An 18,740-nucleotide genomic window follows, 5' to 3' on the forward strand; every position below is an offset into this window, starting at 1 on the left:
TTTATTCTTTCTTTCTGCAGCTCGAGGGAAACACAACCGTCAAAGTGATTTTTCACGTCGGTAACTCGCACCGTTTGAATTAGAATAATTAAAAATTAAATATTAAGCTATCTTTGTTTTGTCGTCTACCGATACCGAAGACCTAACTATTAATTCATAAATTATATAAATACTACCAGTGAAACGAAATTCTTTTGAAACAGATTATTATTTCAAACCTAATGGGTAATTTAATTTTTGGTCAGACGAAATGTATGACATCTTCTGTGTCCTCGAGATTAGTACACGAGACGAGGAAGGATGCAAAATATAGACAACTGAATAACTCCAATTTGTACTCTTCAGCGACCATTATAATAACAATGATGTGTAAATGAAGTGTATGAACAATTTGTTTTTCATCGAAATTATTTTGTTTTTATTAACTATTTTTAAAATTATTGCTAGTTGCGTTCCAGTTATCTAGTCAGTGCATGTGTTTTCTGAGGTAATACTGAATATAACAATATAGTTTCATTTTCGATCAGTCACGTGAGCTGTCACAAACAACAATATAAATAATATCATACTTTGAGACATGAAAACTAGATAATTTAACAGTATAAATTCTTTTGTTCACTGTGTTTTTATTTCAGTTCCGATTAACCGTCATCGCTTCATTTTTCCGGTCGGGTTAACAATAAAGCTTATCGGCAACTACGGTTTAGCCGTGGAGCGTCATACCATGTGAACGAACGAATGGTTGTCAGTGAGGTGTGGCTCCCGGATTTCACAGTACCTAGCTAATAGCTATAGCCTATAGGTAATGACAATTTTGAACGATACGTCGTTGATAGAGTTGTGATCGTTGATTAGTAATTATATTTATTACATACTATAAATGATTACCTACATTTATATAGAACTTATAAATTTAGAAACTATTAAAACAATTTCATCAAATTTCGCACACATATTTCTTGAGACGAGACTTGGGGAGTGTTCATAATTTCATTTTTCAACCAGTATTTTTTTTATATACATATAGTGCTATCTTTGGTTATAGAAATTAAGGAAACGTAAATTTTTGTTGTCTAATTCATAAGCCTTATGTATCCTTTTGGCATATTTTTCAGACGTGTCAAGTGTGATATACAAATATCCGGTCTTTAGCTACAGCTATATGGTAAGTTGAAGTTTAATGTGTAGTACTTAAATAATCTAAAATAGTTATTTTGAGGTTTCGGATTAAATCATATACATATAAATCTTCAAGTACGTTTTTATACCTATAAAAAGTATAAAACATAATAATAGCTAATAATTTTATTACATTTTAGAATAATATTTTTGAATATTAAGTATAATTATTTCAAAAATGTTTTCCAGTAATTCCTGTAACATTATTATTAAATATTATGACTTATGAGTATACTTTTTGTTAGTATGTAGTATATGTAATCCGATTAGTCAAATTTAAAAGTTTTATATGAATTCATAATATAGTAAAATATATACCAATATCAATACTACTTATTTTTTCAGTCTTGAATAATACCTACATCAGACAAATCAAAAAGTTTTTACACCGTATGAATATATATTCGTTGATTGATGAGAAAGAGAAAAATTAGACAGAAAATTTCATTTTTGTTTGGAAAACATGTTCTGATTTAAATTAGTGAGTACCGAATTGCTGTATGTCTGTATGTAAACTTCATAAATTAGCAACTTTTTTTTATAAAAGTCAATATGTAAAGTGCAAAAAAGAATTATACTATTTATGATAATACCCACTAATAACTTATCGGTAAGATATATTATATAAACTACGGTAGTTAATTTTATATTCATATCGTTTTCTATAATAATAAACGTAAAAGACTGTGTTATCGAAGTAAAAAAACAATGCAAAAATACAAATTGATTAACGAACAGCGTATATACATCGAGTATAGTAGGTGTATAAAATAAATTTCCGAACTTCATATGCGTAATGTATCTTGTCGGTTTAGTTACAGATTGTACAATGCAATTTATTCTTGCTGCAACTCATTATTTTAGAAAAAAAGTTATTTCACCGATTTTATCATTTCCCTTCTAAATGCTGTTAATTATAACGTGTTAGGCATTGATAACAGAAAAATATTTTTTGTATAAGATAGTTAAAATAAATAAATTGATAAAATGACTAAAATGGCGTCTACTAGAGCTTTGTGGATATATTTATTTAGTTTCTTAGTTTAATGGTATCCTCGGCTTAAAAAATTTATACTTAAAAATATAATGAATCTTTTTATACTCCTATCATTTAATATAAACTTTATGTACAAGCATAAGCATAGATAAAACTGTGAATGAAAATTGAAGGGTATTGATTTTGGTTAATATCTTACTGTGGTAGGGCATTGGTTGGTGGAAATAACAATTTAAAAAATGGTTTTTCGTTTCACTCGAGTTTCCGTTATTAAATTTCTACTAAAGATAATGTTATAATTTTTGTTTTTTTATTTTTTTAAGTGTTTGAAACATTAAAAATTCACAATTTGTTTGATATACTCCAAACTGATTTTTAATTTATAATAATTAAGTTTTGTTTTCACTATTGAAAAGGCATTTTTGACCTTTTCAATGATGTTCGTATACAGCAATTAAAAAAAAATATCAAAAAACAGTATCCACAATTTTATTTGGTTAATGTGTCAAGTTCATATTTTCATCTAAATTTTTTATTCATTTTATTGAATTCAAACAGACTATTTACATCAGAAGCAAGTTCTCCATTTTTTAAATTTATTTTTAAAATAACAGTTGGTTTACCTGTTATCGCATAAATTTTATGGAAAATAAGGATTTTTTTTCATTCTTCTTAAAAAAAAAAATATCCTATATATAGGTACAATATAATATACAAATAGTACTTTTTTGTAAATATTTATTAAGGGAAATATTATATATTTTACGCTCATAAAAATCGGTATTTCTTTTTCAACAATTACTGTTCACTCTTGAATAGACTGGTGAGTTGTATAGGTTATCTTAGATATAATCGTGTTATTGTGTGCAAGGAATAATAATATAACATGATTATGTGTATAGTAAACTAAATAGTATATATAATGGATGTTTTAGAGTACGGCTGTTCTTAATAATAATTATTAGACAATTTACGGTAATATCAGAATATAGTGAGCATAGCGTGTGTACAGTGAGTCAAGCGCGTGTCTAGTTAATAACGATTTGTTTTTTAAAGTAGGCAAAGTCGATGTATAGTTTGGGTATGAGACACGAGATGAAAAAAAACCTCATTACCGAAATATTCGAAGAGAAATTTTTTAATTATTCCCGAAATCATAGCAAAGCAGTAACCCCCCTTTTTTAACCAAAATAATAATGTGTACATAAATTATTAGTACAGATAAATATCGCAAAGTTATAACATACATACGGGTTTCAATGGACTCGTTTGGTATATAATATATATTAATAATGTGTACATACTATACATACCTACCATCAGACGGAAATCGCAATGACTGCAGCACAATAGTATCGACGGCGATATATCATTCAGCGAAACAATAATAAATCACGTCGAATTTTCTTTTTGTTTTATCGTTTTGTTTAGTTTTGTTTTACATTTTTGTAATTTGATATTACATTATTGTTCGACTCCCGGGGGCTTGTTTTAAGTATCATATAAGCTACGCATAGCTTATCACATAATTAGGTTAAGGCTGGTTCGACAAGATGTTGGTGGTAGTGAGTGGAGAGAGAAGAAGTAATTTAATTTTTCTTACAAAAATACAGCACAGCTATTTATAGGGTTTAATTAATGCTATTTTAAATAGATATTTAGATCCATATCTATTTGCGTCTCATAACAAAATGTATGCATCAATGATTTTTTATTTTTATTTTTATGTTCGTGAATCTAATGTGTCAACGGTGGTTTAATGTCGATATATTTTTGCAGATATAATTTAGAAAAGATAACTATTTTTTTTTTTAACATATAATATATTATTATATATACCTATACGTATTCAATGGATAATCAAATACATCTCGAAATCGTAAAACCAAATCGAGTATAATTATTAATTACTATCGCGTTCCTTTCAAAGCTAATATACTCACAAAGCAGAACGATAATGGTCGTTTCTAAATATTCAACGTTTAAGAGCACGACAGCGATGTATGTGCGGTGCACTCGCGTCTTGGGAGCGTTCGGGTACCTCCGTATAAGTAATAGCAACGCAGACTATAATATTAAATTTTATTGAGATCGATTTATTCCATATAACGCTTATTATGTATTACGATTTCGCGTTTTATAAATATCTAAAATTATTTCATGATCGCGGTGGTCTAACACAACGTCGTGTCTATAGTTTAATATACGTATAGTGATGTATGTACTTAAATAAATGTCGATATTAAATACTTTTATAATACGCATGCCTGCCATCGATTCGATTAAAAATACTATGGACAAGTTCTCAAATCGAGTCATCATTTTAAAACGTGAAATTTTGAATGTTTGAAAGGCGTTGAGAAATCGTGATAAACTCTAATAATATTTTATAATATGTGGTTACAGTTACGAATACTAATTATGACACAGATTTATAAGATTAAACAAAATGGAATATTCGCGGGAAATTTTGGTGTAGGGTTACCTAACCTATTACCTAAGTCAATAAATTAACGAAAACGATGTTATAAAGTTTTTTTAAAGTAAAAATCAATAAACCATTTTACTCAAGAATTTTTTTGTGAAACATTATTAGAATATATTATATTATTTTATATACACCTATAATAAATTGTGAAGATCATTTTAAATATTTTATTTCAATAAAATATGTTTATAAAATTAACAAAAATAAAAATAATAATTAAATGGCAAACTTATATTGCTAACAACATACAAGTACCAACACCGAAATTCAAGACTATAATATTATAAATTATAATATATTATAGAAAATGATTTAAAAAAATGCAAAATCCATATTTAAAAATATAATAAAATATGAATAGGAATCGGCGTACTAACTAGATTAACACTAAAATTTTTAACATGATGTTAAAAAATAATCATTAATATGTAATACTTGCGAGGCCAATATAACAATACAAAACACATATAATTACTAATAACGTCATGTTGCTCATAAATCTATGAAATCAACAAAACCGACAGAGTACTCAGTACTATTTGACTTAACTTGCACAACATAGCCGTAAAATTACAAGATTATATCATTAAAAACAAAAACCAAATTTATACAATTAAGTTGAATTAACTTAAACAAACAAATAATGTTTTTTGAAGCTAAAGTATAAATCAATAAATAAATAATTTGTTGGACAGATGAATTATATTATATATCAGGTAGATAAACTATATAAAAAAAATAAGATAAATATTTTTATTATTACTTAGTTCAATGACATACGTATTTATTGCAGATTAGAACATTTAAAATTATTAGTTTTTTAATAAACACAAAAATGTTGGTCATAATATAAACTTGTTAAATAATATCAACTAATATATGCATTGGCTGATCATGCATTAAATAAAAAAAAAGATTTTTGAAAATATAAATTTAGATTACCATTAAAATTTCACTGGAAGTTTAGATTGGTGAGATTCGAGTGTGCCTTTTGTGGTAACGATAATACAGTATGGTCTGCAGTATCAATATGGTCATAATTCATAACAATCTTTGATGCGTTTTGGTCTCAATTTAGTTAAAATTGTGTATAACTTAATAATATATTTTTTTATAATTTGTCATTATTTCAGACACGTTTTTATTAAATAATGTTGTATGTATTTTATACTATTAGTATATATTATAATTTATAATATAACAAGACAACTAGTATACAATTCTGAATTTTCACAAAGTGTTTGCGTTTCGTGTTTTGTAGGTACAAAGTGACCTATAACTTTTCATTATATAGTATTATATATATACTACCTACTGATAAACTCATAGTGGTCATAATATACCTAACTATATAAATATAACGTTCAAAAATATAACACATGATAATATATAAACGTAATATAAATCTTACAGTATATGGATAGAATCAGTAAGCATTTTTAGTAATATGATTAGGAAGAAAATTGTGCACACATACCAAGTTTTACGATTATACGACCAGTCATAATATACATAATATTATATAGTAAATATAAATATACATACAGCGATCGTATATTTACGATTATTGACTTCTGTACGAGATTCCGATATATTCGTTGTTATAATCTCTAATTCCTATGCCAACGTTTTAACCTGACCATATGCATATATATATGTATAGGTCTATAGTAGATCGTGATTTTTATTTTTTCGATAAGTTTGTAAGAATATCATAAAGCTTTTTATTAACTGTAAAATAGTATAATTCTCACTGCTTTTCATAGGCAATGCACCAATATTCCCTAATCATTAAAAATAATAAAGGAAGGTTTCGTGAGAATAATTGATACCTGTTGCAGGTTTTATAGTCAACTACGACAGTTAAGCATGATGGATTTTATTAAAACCATACAGCTGAGTTTATTTTTTAAATGAAATAAAAACATTTTGTCAAGATTCAAGTTCATTAAGAAAAATCAATAGGGAATGATAAAAGATTAAAATTCACTATTTTTTTTATTCAATTATATAGTAGAAAAAAACAATAAAATTAAATGTGTACGGAACTATATCTATACTAAATAATTTATTTCATCTTTTTGATTATTAATAGTTTTGATATGTATTTTCTGATTTAAAAGACACTCTAACATATTAAGTATTCCTTTTTTAAATTTAAATAATTGCAGTCGAGCTCTCAAAAACACTTAGAAATAAAAAACAAAAACAACCAACAAACTACAATCGGGTTGCGAAACTCGGACCGTTAAAAGTAAAAAGTAAAAACAACAACGGACGTTTTTGTTCATTTCACCCGCGTCAACTATAGTTTTCGACAATCGCAGTGTATAAGAACACAATAGGTCTCTTATATTATATGTTATAAACATTTTGACGTCCAAACGCCGTGTTAAAAAACCGTTGACAGCAATAAAGGGGATGACGGGGCGGCGGCTCGGTCGAAATCCGATTGTACCTGATGTTACTTGTACGTATTATAAGTATGTACACGGTGAGGGGCTGCCTGTTGATTGCGGGCGTTTCTAAATAATAAAATAAATAACAATGAAACCAAAACCTGTCACTACATAATATAATAACGCGATAATGTTATTTGTCATCGTAGAGTTTTTACAACGGACATTAAAATATAAAATAATAGGTACTACATTAATAATCACCAGTCGCAGTCGTACCAATCATTATTATTTATTATACGTCTATCGACTACCTCTCTTTCAAACAGGTTGATGGTACCTACATAAAGGCATCAGACTTGTGCATAGACAGTTGGGACTTAAAATCAAAATTATATCTTTCGATTCAAATTTAAATATTGCTTAAAAAGTTTTGATAGAAATAAACTATTTTTTTCTGACAAAAATTTAAAGTGACATTTTTATACAGTTTTAAAATATTGATTTAATTGTTTTCTATAGGTATATACTTACTAAAAAAAGACAACATAACAGTCTGCGGCACTTCGATCAACGCTTGAAATCAAAATCTATTCGGTGTTTACATGAGGTGAGTTTTTTCAGCGGAAATATTTATTAATAACAAAGGTTTTAAAATTGGCATAACATATTTACTAAGAATAATGATAATAAAATCCAATAAAATTAACATCTCTAGCAACACCCGAAGAAGTAAAGTAGGTAATTTATTAGGCACGGTCACAACCAGTTTTTTTAACTATGAATTAATTCAAATTCCGATTTTGGAAATTTTTAATATACTTAAAGATAGTATTTTCAAATTGTGAGATTAGCTATTTAGGGAGTGTAGATATAAACTTTTTTTTATGCAAGAATCATCCTTTTTTACTGTAAATTATTTAACGTATATTTTTTTTAAAATATTAGCGTACCTCATTAATTATTTAAACGTGTAGTTTTTAGTTATTAAAATGTTTATGTTTAATGATAAAAGTCCTTAAATATGGTTTTACATAAGTATAAAATATCTATTGTTTATTTGTATTTAAATAATTTTTATAAATTATTAATATTATAATATTAATTACTAACATTTTCAAGAATTCACTGTAACTCTTAAAATATCATGAACCTATACTGACTTTATTAACCTATCAAATTAAATAACTTAAAAACTATTTTTTTGAATTTTGATAGTAAAAATATTTAGAAAAATTAACCGCTAAATAATTTACTGTAAAAAAAGGGGCGGTTCTCGTCTGAAAAACAAAAGTTTGTATCTCAATAATATATATATATTTAAAAATTTCGCAAATCAGATTTTGAATAACTACGTTTTTAATGTAAAAAAGAAGCGCTTAGTATGATTGGTTAATTACCTGGATGTATAAAGTCGTTAAATATAACAATTATATAGTCATCACTACACATATACTGCTTATAGAGGATATTCTAAACAGTAGTTAGTTTCAGTGAGTCAAAACCCTGACAAGGAGTATTATATGTAAAAGTGGTGTAGCGTTTTCATCGAGAAACCGTATTCATTTTGTATGCATATGAGCTACCTACATTTTTATAATGTGTACAATGCGCGACATTATAGTATGCGGTATATGCGACCGTATAGACGCGCGCGTCCAATGTTCTCTTCGAGTTAACGCACCAACGCCTCTCGGTGTAATCGGGCGGATGAAGCGCGCGAGGACCTTACGCACGCGGTCCTCTACATATGTGTATGCATACGTACAAGTATTATAGGTGCACCGTACCTATATGTAAGTATGCGCACGAGAAACGTGATATTGTGGCTGCCCGTGGTGTGGTTTTTATTCGAAATTACTTACAATAGGTATAGTGTAGTACGAAGATACGACATACGGACTCTCGTGAAATCAATATTTTGTATAGAATATATTATTATATAGAGACAAAATTCTAGCGCGAACGTTATCGTTTTTCACGCGATGACCGTTTTTACCGTTTTTTAAGGTAAACCTTCACAATCTTTAAAACATTTTTTTTTTTACATTCCAAAAGTACAAAATACAATACATTTAAGGAATACAGCGGTATTGTTCCTTATTGTTCGTCACCATCCTCTATATTCAACACGACTGCTTAAAAGGATTTTTATAACAGCTATTGTTGAATATAATTTATATATTATATTATATGCCTTTATTATTATTACTATTATGAACTTCGGTAACATATGGGCCATATGTCATTAGTTGTACCTACTTTTGTTTTATCTGAGATAGTTTTGATAATATGAGTTTAAATTGTTTGCAAAATTGGATCTTGGTGCTACGTCCAAGATTCTTTGATATTTTGCATTAATCGACATCTTTTTTATATTTGAGACATCCCATCAGTAAAATGAATCTTATTTTGATGTCAAAAATCCAAGTGTTATTCTAGTGTGTCCGGGTTTTAGTAGGTATATTAAGTATGGTTTTTCTTTATTCGCCATAATAATATAAAGAATAAAAATATAATGCATATTTGAGTATTATTTATAACTTATAACACTGAATAATAATATACATGTATCTCATATGGTTAATAATTACAATCGTTCATATTATCACCGAATTCTATTTTATTATTATTATATAATTATTATACCTAGGTATTTATTTTATTATTATATTAGTATAGTTTTTTTAGTATTTTTTTCTCTAGAAAAACCAATACGGTAATATTATAAATAGGTAATAAACAAAATAAAATAAAAAAATGTATCAATATCATCTTTACAAATGAAAGTTGAAACGAGAAAACGTAAGCTGGGTCCCAAGATATTTGATAGCTTAGGTTAAGCACGAGTTGAATCCATAGTGTTATTTGACAATATTCGAATTGGCTCTACTGTAATATTTTATCTTAATGTTATCTTGATAACAGCGTCAACAAAATTTACCACATTTTAAAGTTAAAATTAAGCTGATTTAATAATCATTAATATTAAAAATATTAAATTATAACAAAAAGTTTGGAGACTTTCTAACCAGCCTCCGTTACTTGATAAAATACTTTAGGACTTAATGCATGTATTTATTGTGTTTGATAAAAATAAATATCACGAGACCCATAATTTATGACTCGGCCGTTTTTAAAATTTGCGACCTGAAACAAAATTATCTGTTAGAATGTGCAATTATTACCACGTACTCGTACATTTACCAACTGCTGATTATTATTATAAACGTCTATAAGTACCTGTAATATTAAGTAAAAAAACAATCTTAAAGTGAGAGAAGATGCGCGTTTTCCCATACGTATGTATTATAATACATTCGAAAACTATTTTTTAAGCTCTTAAGGTACGTTTTTTCTACAGCGTTCAGTCGCGACGTCGAACAATGTACTATTGAACTTATGTATTTTGAAAGTTATTCGCCATCTGGCTACAGCACAGTGTACCGCATCGAACACCAGTGTTTGGAGGCCACGGAGAACGCTATAGAAAAAACGTACCTTAAGACTTGTTTGTGGTCTTTGGATTTAAAAATTGAAATGGTCAAGCGGGCTTCTGTTATTCATACGCTGCGGAAACGTCTCTCTAAGTATACGATTTAGTAATTATTACCTGTGTACTGATTACTCACACATTATCGTTTTAAAAACGCACACAAACACGAAGCTCAGGCAGCACTTCTATACCTATATCATTATATAAATACAGCGTAATATAGTAATATTATTTTCTAAATATTTGTTGTATGCCGCCGACGTTGTTGACGTTTAGTCAAAACACGTTGATTAAAAAACATAATTACGAAAATCTATATACGTACTAGTAAATATATTATTACCAACACAAAATAGCTAAATTGGGCATAAAACTATATTTATTTCAATCATAAAAACGTAATAATTTAAATTTTTCAGTACGCGCGCTAAGAGTTCCCAGTTCTTCCGTGTCTTGAGTCGTCACTATTTCGTGACTTAGAACGACACGCGCGTACCTGTATCATATATGTATACATGCATATTATATTTAAATTATGTAGGTATAGTATAAATTAGTAATTACTATGTATAGTAATCTGCTAGATCATAACTTATCACGTGGAACTTAAAAAAAAAATTTTATCTAAATTTTCAAAATTTGGTCATTTTGCAACCTACTACAGAACTATACCTATATGAATTTTTAGAAACTATCATAATAATTTCTAAATTTCATTATTTTAAGGACGCTTAAGTGAGAAGAAGTTAAAATATTGAAATATAGTGAATATCGAATTTATTTTAATATTAAGTTATTCATGAAATAAATTATAATAAATATAGAATATGTCTTTTAGGTACTAATAGATTCTTATGTACGCTATTGACTTAATGTGGTGATCAGAAATTCTTTTATAACATTTGTTGGGAAATACACGACTCTTGAGAAACATTTATACTTCACTACTAATTACATTTTTGATACAGAAGTAGTGTATACGTAAAACTATAAAAGTGTTACATGCACATGTACATGGTACACCCACCCACACACACACACACACATATATATATATATATATATATATTAATATATTATACATAGTTGTATACTTATGTTATGTTATGTAATGATATTAATTCCTCTATATAATACATTTGAGCTAAAAATAAAATGAATATTAGTTAAAAACAAAATATTATACTATTCATATTATTTTTTAGGTTTGTGTATCGATTCCCATAACACTATAGTCGTGAAATTTAATATTGTAAGTATTTAAATATTATACATCAAATATCAATCTAATATTCGAATTCTTTTTAAAATAAGTATAAAATATTATGATGCCAACTTATATTATTAATTTAATCCAGGCATTAAGTGCAAAAAAAAAGAATATAAAATAGAATTGATATATATTAATACTTAAAGTTTAAATACACAACCTACCAATAATTTTACTAACATGTAAAAAATGTAGTGATGGTGCGTAATACGTTTAGTCTTTAATTGTATTATTAATAAATAAATGTTGACAAAATATTCCTACATATTTTAAAATTTCTATATTTGATAAATAATAATTACCTAATAGAAACAATTTTGATACCATATATAGTGACAAAAGTTTTGTTTTTATAGATTCTTAAATATGTAACCGAAAACCTTTGCTAGGTCCTGAGTAACTGAAATTCTTTATAAGTAAGCTTAGAAATTGCAAAATAAGTTGACCTTGAACCTTGTGTAATTACTACTAAATAAGCTTTATCTATACAATCGTATATTTATGTGTATAACCTAAACGTATCAAGTCAATGAACAATAATTAATGAAACCTAACCATTAATCGCCTACTCGTTTTATTTCCGCTACAAAATATAATATACAACGATACCATTTTTTCATGTATTTATATTTAATATATACATGTATAGTGAATATACGATATAATAAGATTTTAATGAACTACTGCAGTCTATAACAATACATACATAATATAAAAACTGCCTGTTTGTGTTGCAATGACTCCGCAACATTGCCCAAAAGTAATTATATGATTTTTAGTAATGCCTCTATCGCATTATAGTCTGTAGAGGAATAACTATCGAAATTATATTTTTTTTCAAACGATTCGTTGTTAGGTATGAGAAAACAAAATGTGTTTATAAATAAAAAATATAACAGTGTATAACTATATATTTTGTCATGCTGCAGTCGTTGTATTTATTATTCCGATTCCTTAGTAGTAATTTCATTTGTACTATACTCATCAAAACTGACAGGACATAATATGTTATTCCAAAGCATAATTTAACGATTGATATAATATTATTATGATTAAACGTTTCTGGTAAACAATTATATTTAAATGGTGTTCGTCGAAACGTGAATAGGTACAGACGTACAGTCATACAGGTAAAAACCAGATATTTTTTAACGTTAAAAAAATTTGTTCGTCAAAATTCTCATATACATACGTATAATATGTATGTATACCCGTCCGATTACCTATATACATAATATATAATATACATATATATAAGTATATACCTACAAAATACATAATATTAAATTATTATATTCTGAACAATCTATCCGATACCGATTAATAACAGTAATAATAATAATAATAATAATAGCAATGACCATTTTAATAACATATATATGCATAATAAACACATATAATGCGGCTTCATCTGTACCTACGTATAGTACGAGCACACTATTACCACTAGGAATTTAATCTAAAACTCATGTACCGCGCTCACTCCCCGCCGTTTAATTATTGAGTGTAGGTATCTACTAAATGTTTTCGATTAAAATATTTATTTTAATGAACGCGTACGCGTATACTAATATAATATAATGTAATATGTATAATGCATAATGTTTTATGTGGTAAAACGCAAACGAAATATCTTATTATATTTATAAGTACTTGGCGGAAATTACTACTTTTCTTCGTTATTAGTTTTTTTTTCTGATTAAGAACCCAATCATTTGTTAGCGCGTTTAAATTTGTAATTGTATTTTTCACTCACGACGCGAATGAATAAGAGGAAATCATTTCGTGATACCTGCATAGTCCCAAACGTATTATATGTATCATTATTTTTTATATGTGTATATTCGTTTGTGCAATGTGCAAAAATTTTAATTTTTGACGACTATAATATAGTGCGCGCGGCGTTTATTAGTACCTATCCTATGTTTTATGCTTATTATAAATAATAATTGGTACACTGGTACACGGTACACACACGCATCATATGCATTAAATGTACCTAAATATTATATAGTGTACACATAAATGTAATACCTATCTATTCGATATACATTTATATCCGCGGATAGATATTTTATTTACGATTACATTATGCTCTCATTAAAAAATACCGATAATATCTTTTTGAAATTTACAATGTCCGGGATTCGATAAGAGTTCGTAAAAATAACGATGTGCGATTGTGCAGATAAAAGCAAAAAACTTGCAATAAATACAAATCGCTTTAATTACCTGGCTACTACTTTATGCAATATTATATATAATAATGCTACACATACATACATTATAAATTAAACAGACATGCGATGCATAGTAGGTACTTATATTATACTCGTAGTACTGTGTTTAGCAAGGTGTACGTTCCTAATTTTAATCAGTTCGACTTGTAATATTGTGTAAACAAATTCAACGCCATTTTTTCATTATTATTATTATTGAGTAAAAAAACAACCACCAATGACGGCAAATCAAACTGCTGTACTATCTATAAACGTTAATTATGTCGACCATTTTTTTCTGCTACCATATTGTAGTACAATAATAAAATACAATATAATATATTATATAATATATAATAAATACCTAAGTTTTCCTGACTCAGATCAAATAAACTATTAGCTATAAAAATTTACGATTTTAAGCGTTTGAATACCAGATGCATTATGCAATGGTCATTTTGCTATGGATTACTATATTTTAAAATTTTACATATTATAATAATTATACAAACATGTTTTCAATTAGGTATTTTTTATACATTATTTTAATAATAAATTTAAGTAAAATGAGATAATTTAAAAACTAGTGGGAACGACCACACGTGGGAGTCTGTGTTAGTTATTACTTATTAGTATGGTTATTAAGTTTTTAATGTCGTGGACAGTTTTCATTACATAGGTGGCAAGGAGCGTAGTTTCCTTGTGTAGTTTCAAATATTGGTATTTTTTAATCTGTCTATAATACATTGTTTCGAACAAACCAGAGCACATTTTAAATATAAATTAATTAATTACTGTCCTATATTCAAAATAGATATTCATACCTATTAGTCAGTGTTAGAAATAGTTAATTTAGCATGCTCGCAGATTATGCTATCTTAAATTTATGTATATAAGTTTGTATAAGTCGAAATGAGATAGTTGTCACTTAACTGATATTCAAAGAAAATAATTAATAAATGCGCTATGACGATATGGAGTTGTACTTATATATTATATTATATTGATGGATTTTAAGATTCATCTATAAAAAAAAAAAAAAATATAAGAATAGACTTAATTAGAATTAATGATGAATATAAAAATATTTTTTGTTTTTTTTAAAACTTCCTGAAAAATAGTTGGTGCCGAGCGGGGAAAAACAACACTTGCAGAATGCGCGCTTCGATAGTCATCAATCAGAATAATTCAATATCGATACCTTATAGTTGGAATCGTCAATTCGTCTATAGATAAAATAATTGCGCCTCGCAAGATCTTTATACCACAGTCCGACAACACATAACATTACACACACACACACACCACACACACACACACACACACCACACACACACACACACACACACACACACACACACACACACACATACACACATACATACACCGTGGTTGTGGTCTGATGACCGTTTGAGTGCGGTTCAGTAACGACAGTATAATATGGTATATATCGTTATGTCGTAATAAATTATAAACCAGCAGCCACACTGCCTTGATGACACGACAACTATCTACACGCTGCCGAGGCATTGCCGGCTGAAAGTGGATTCGATTTCGCGACGAGGGGCTTCCCGATTCACACACGACACGCGATTCTATACGCGTCAAAGACCCGCATCGAACCGTCCTAAGATGACTATAAAATTACACGATTTGCAAACGTAACTTATATTATATCCGTCGCAGGCCCATCATATCCGCTACAAGATGACGCTCAAACGGACAGTGTTTCACACGTAACTATAGAAAATTAATAGCATTCCACCCATATTATACCTTTGTGTATTGCCTAAATAATAATATTACCACGGTCAAAAATCGATATGAAACGCGGATATCGCTACTGCCAAGACGATGTCGGTCTTTAATTAAACGTTATAAGATGAATTAAGCGGCTAAATTACTCATCAATAACGATATTAATATTACAATATATTATATATATATCTACATTTAATAAACAGGTACGTAGATAAATTTAATTAATTTCCCTCTGCAATAAAATAGGATATTTTACGAATACAATTTTTTTTAAATTAATTTAGAAAAGTATAGAGAACTATTGGTTATTATATACTCAGATATACTAAGCGCTGGCTTATTCCTCTATAGCATTATCACGCTAATTTTAATTTTAATGATGAATTTATTCAAACTTTGATTTTTAGAATTTTCAAACAAACTTTAGGACCATATTTTTAATTATATACATTTTATTTACTACAATATAAACTTAATTGTTTTAAATTTAAATCTTTTGTTTACTGTAAATTTTTAGATTAAACCTCGATAAACGGATGAAATTGTCGTTCTCTTAAAAATCTGGTGATATACATACAACATATAATTAAAAGTATTTTTGCCCACTCGATGTATTTACGTAAATAAATATATATTATTAAAATGAATATGTATTTATAGTGTATTGATTTAAATTTTGAATTTTTATAAAATTGTGTTGGTGGTCGGTGGATGCTTTGATGTAAGGAACATTCAATGTACTGAACTCTTTCTAGGTTCTTTTAAATTCGTTGTATCGCGAGTTGGCTGTATAATATGTTAATGTAAATCAAAAATTGATGGAGCAGTTTCAAAATTATTAAAATTTATCTAATATGATAATAATATAGATAGTCCAAATCATCAGAGTGACAGAGTCACAACATCCTAAAAATCTGTTATAGTAGACCTTTCACTATTGTTCATAATATGCTAAGAGATAACTTTATATAAATTATAAATACATAAATTAGTGTATAAAAGTATAAATACAGTTATTTTATTATATCTAGTTTAGGTTAGGTATTAACCAAATAAGGACGATAAAACATATAATTAATAATTTAACTAGATATTTAATTTATTTTATAAATTCTTCGAGCTTGTTCAGTTGTTTTATTGTGTAAATTGGAAGTTGTTGAGGCACAATTAGATTCCCGTGGCATGTGAACTAGTTTTGTGTCGTTTTCATTATCGATAACAGGTACGACGAATAAATTTATAATTGTATTTCAGAATGACGACAATGATACACACATCCGGAGTGAACTTCAACACTTAATGTCACTACGCTTCGATACGCGTATGAACATTCATCTTGTCTCTATTGCCTCTATTCACGTCCACAACACTATTATAATTTATTATCTAGGAATATATTTTTATGCATTATATATTATGTGTTATTTACATGTTTTTTAAATAAAAAATAATTATGGTGAAGGTTTTTTTTAAATGTCCATGTATTACTATAAATGTACCACGAACCGATTACTGATGTATTTGTCGTGAGAATGGTGTACCTATATAGTGTAATTTAGAATATCACCAAAATCAATTTTGTAATAATAAATAATAGGTATTTCACGTTTCATGGCATTACGCAATAGATTATAAATTAACTTAATTTATAAAACGTTTTAAACAAGTCACATTATTATATAGAAATTTTTATTTTTATTTTTATTTTTGGTCCTAAATGTACATAAAAAATATTTTAAATATACCAATATTATTGTTCAGGATGTAATCAATATTTTTTAATGTCAAAATATATAATGATTTTACATCCATATACTTTTTGACTCTTCTCAACCAAGGTTTACATTAACTAAATTTAGTATTAAATTTTAATGTAAATATTACTTTAATTAAAAAGCAGTGTGTTAAGTATAAAATAACGGAATTCATTCTACGGTACTATGGTAACATATTATATTGTTATTTGATATATTATAAATATATTAATAATCATATATTTATTAAATAGACTTGTGTTACGAGAGCAGAAATGGTTTAAGCAATTAAACATTTGGACGGATGACCGCGTGTGCCAATCGGTAGTATCTATAATACTTATTATAGAAAAAGTATTTATATAATATATTCAAAGGACTTAAAGCGGGATCATTTGTATACTTTTATTTTTTTTAAATTTCGCTTAAGTGATAATACAATTTAAGTTGTATGTTAATAATATGTTATATATGTAAAATAATATATGTATATGAATAGCAATAATATATATAAAATAATATTAAAATTATATGTTTTATTTATATTGCTTAAAATGAGTCGGCAATATGCATAATGCCTAGGCAGTTTGCAAAATACCTGAATTTTCTATATTGCCAGTGACATTTATAATTTAAAAAAAGTGGTTTCGTAAACGTTTTTAAACTCAAACGCTTTTTCTCCAAAACTTATTGTTGAATTTTTTAACCTAAGAAATGAATACAAAATATGTATAAATTTTCAACTACAAAATTACTTGTAAGTTTTCACGATTTTGATACATATCGTAAAAATTTGAATTTTAAACGCTTATAAAAAAAATTGTGACCAACGATTTTTTATTTTTTTTCAACTACAATAAGAATTACTAATAAAAAACCTTGTATTCAATTTTCAAATGTTTTTGGGCAATCAAATAAAAAATTTGATAAAAAATCAACACTTCAAAATAATACTCAGAAAAATCAAAAATTTCAGTTGTTTATAAATAGCTTAAAAATGCCAGATTATTTTGAAAATTTATTTGTATATAGATAATGCTAATATAAACATTTGGTGAAAATTTCAAGTATTTACAGTAATTAGTTTTTGAGTTATAATCAAATAAAAAAATCAATTTTGTCGAAAACTGCTTTTGCATAACAATTTCCGTTTTTCATCACTTTTTTTTTCTCGATT

The 18,740-nt window shown here is 27.1% G+C and overlaps 1 long non-coding RNA gene across 1 annotated transcript; it reads left to right on the top strand.

Moving 5' to 3' along the window:
• The first annotated feature begins 660 nt into the window (after nt 1-660).
• LOC126550212 (uncharacterized) lies at nt 661-17,463 on the top strand. The gene is made up of 5 exons (XR_007604256.1): nt 661-802; nt 1,116-1,165; nt 1,525-1,660; nt 7,586-7,673; nt 17,064-17,463. It is a non-coding gene; the product is annotated as an uncharacterized LOC126550212 (long non-coding RNA).
• Nucleotides 17,464-18,740: the final 1,277 nt, after the last annotated feature.

The sequence above is a fragment of the Aphis gossypii genome, chromosome 2 (genome assembly GCF_020184175.1).
Source record: "Aphis gossypii isolate Hap1 chromosome 2, ASM2018417v2, whole genome shotgun sequence".
Classification (NCBI taxonomy): Eukaryota; Metazoa; Arthropoda; class Insecta; order Hemiptera; family Aphididae; genus Aphis; species Aphis gossypii.